Below are 2,900 nucleotides of genomic sequence, written 5' to 3'. Positions count from 1 at the left end.
CAGCTCTTGCCGTCTTCGGAATTGTGTGGATGATGCTTTTCCGAAAGTCACATGGTATGTCGCCAGACTCATATATTCTACACACCAACGTGAATAGTCGTTTTGTTGCCACTTCCCCTAATGATTTTAGAAATTCTGATGGAATGTTATCTATCCCTTCTATGTTATCTATCCCTTCTGCCTTATTTGACCGTAAGTCCTCCAAAGCTCTTTTATATTCCGATTCTAATACTGCAGCCCCTATCTCTTCTAAATCGACTCCTGTTTCTTCTTCTATCACATCAGACAAATCTTCACCCTCATAGAGGCTTTCAATGTATTCTTTCCACCTATCTGCTCTCTCCTCTGCATTTAACAGTGGAATCCCCGTTGCACTCTTAATGTTACCACCGTTGCTTTTAATGTCACCAAAGGTTGTTTTGAATTTCCTGTATGCTGAGTCTGTGCTTCCGACAATCATATCTTTTTCGATGTCTTCACATTTTTCCTGCAGCCATTCCGTCTTAGCTTCCCTGCACTTCCTATTTATTTCATTCCTCAGCGACTTGTATTTCTGTATTTCTGATTTTCCCGGAACATGTTTGTACTTCCTCCTTTCATCAATCAACTAAAGTATTTCTTCTGTTACCCATAGTTTCTTCGCAGCTACCTTCTTTGTACCTATGTTTTCCTTCCCAATTTCTGTGATGGCCCTTTTTAGAGACGTTCATTCCTCTTCAACTGTGTTGCCTACTGCGCTATTCCTTATTGCTGTATCTGTAGCGTTAGAGAACTTCAAACTATCTCGTCATTCCTTAGAACTTCCGTATCCCACTTCTTAGCCTATTGATTCTTCCTGACTAATGTCTTGAAGTTCAGCCTACTCTTCATCATTACTATATTGTGATCTGAGTCTATATCCGCTCCTGGGTACGCCTTACAATCCAGTATCTGATTTCGGAATCTCTGTCTGACCATGATGTAATCTAATTGAAATCTTCCCGTATCTCCCGGCCTTTTCCAAGTATACCTCCTCCTCTTGTGATTCTTGAACAGGGTATTCGCTATTACTAGCTGAAACTTGTTACAGAACTCAATTAGTCTTTCTCCTCTTTCATTTATTGTCCCAAGCCCATATTCTCCTGTAACCTTTTCTTCTACTCCTTCCCCTACAACTGCATTCCAGTCGCCCATGACTATTAGATTTTCGTCCCCCTTTACATACTGCATTACCCTTTCAATATCCTCATACACTTTCTCTGTCTGTTCATCTTCAGCTTGCGACGTCGGCATGAATACCTGAACTATCGTTGTCGGTGTTGGTCTGATAAGAAGAACCCGGTCACTGAACTGTTCACAGTAACACAACCTCTGCCCTACCTTCCTATTCATAACTAATCCTACACCTGTTATACCATTTTCTGCTGCTGTTGATATTACCCGATACTCATCTGACCAGAAATCCTTGTCTTCCTTCCACTTCACTTCACTTACCCCTACTACATCTAGATTGAGCCTTTGCATTTCTCTTTTCAGATTTTCTAGTTTCCCTACCACGTTCAAGCTTCTGACATGCCACGCCCCGACTCGTAGAACATTATCCTTTCGTTGATTATTCAATCTTTTTCTCATGGTAACCTCCCCCTTGGCAGTCCCCTCCCGGAGATCCGAATGGGCGACTATTCCGGAATCTTTTGCCAATGGAGAGATCATCATGACACTTCTTCAACTACAGGCCACATGTCCTGTGGATACACGTTACGTGTCTTTAATGCAGTGGTTTCCATTGCCTTCTACATCCTCATGTCGTTGATCATTGCTGATTCTTCCGCCTTTAGGGGCAATTTCCCACCCCTAGGACAAGAGAGTGCCCTGAACCTCTATCCGCTCCTCCGCCCTCTTTGACAAGGCCGTTGGCAGAATGAGACTGACTTCTTATGCCGGAAGTCTTCGGCCGCCATTTAACTATATAAACATTAATATACGGAAGCACATATTGAGAAAGCTTTGGGAAAGAAACATTTGTATGCTACGCACAGACGCGTTATGATGACGTGGCGCTAGAACCAATGAAGTGGGGTAAGCCTCGGCACCCTCGTTCTCCTCTGTATCTCAAACAATACAGTGCTTGTTTCGCCACAGTCCTGGTTCATGTTTCCGTTATTTCCCTAAACCGCTTCAGGCAAATGCCGGGATAGTTCCTTTGAAACGGCACGGGCGACTTCCTTCGCTATCGGACAAGTCCGAAAGAACAGATACCATCTTCATGTACATAAGGCTTACCGGCCAGTAGTCTTCTTCAGTGCGGATGCACTCACATTTCTCGATCTCTTACGGCAGTCGGTAGATTGACTGCCCCGAGTCATCAGTAATAGTGGGCAGGGGCAGTACTAATGTAGTGTGTGGACAGAAAGTTTGAAGTGTTGGTTTCGCGGGGAGCGCGCCAGAGATAAGTCCCTGCAGTCTCACCATCCTCTGTGTCCTCGGTGGCTCAGTAGGACAGAGCGACTGCCATGTAAGCAGGAGATCCTGGGTTCGAGTCCCAGTCGGGGCACACATTTTCAAATGTTCCCGTTGATATTTATCAGCGCCTGTAAGCAGCTAAAGGTCTGGATTTCATTGTAATTTCATCCTTCCCTGTCCATTCCTAATCCAATGGGACTGATGACCTCGCTGTTTGGTCCCTTCCCCTGACACAACCAACCAGCCATTCCACCAAACTTTACGCTACTGTGAAAACACGGAGACATGCTTTACGTGAGGAATACAGCAAACCTTAACGAAAATCTCTCCCCACTAGCTGAGTTTCTTTGCGAGTGGGAGAGAGAGCTTTGGATGCGTGAAGTAACAAAACGCTGGACTGTCGAGGAGACAGTCAGTGACGTGTCCGAATTCTAACGAAAATTCCTTCCCGCACTGGG

General features: G+C 44.8%; 1 non-coding gene across 1 annotated transcript; it reads left to right on the top strand.

Moving 5' to 3' along the window:
- The first annotated feature begins 2,459 nt into the window (after positions 1-2,459).
- On the top strand, positions 2,460-2,533 carry Trnat-ugu (transfer RNA threonine (anticodon UGU)). The gene has a single exon. It is a non-coding gene; the product is annotated as a tRNA-Thr (tRNA).
- Positions 2,534-2,900: the final 367 nt, after the last annotated feature.

Source organism: Schistocerca gregaria, chromosome 5, assembly GCF_023897955.1.
Source record: "Schistocerca gregaria isolate iqSchGreg1 chromosome 5, iqSchGreg1.2, whole genome shotgun sequence".
NCBI lineage: Eukaryota > Metazoa > Arthropoda > Insecta > Orthoptera > Acrididae > Schistocerca > Schistocerca gregaria.
This window is presented reverse-complemented; position numbering and strand designations above follow the sequence as displayed.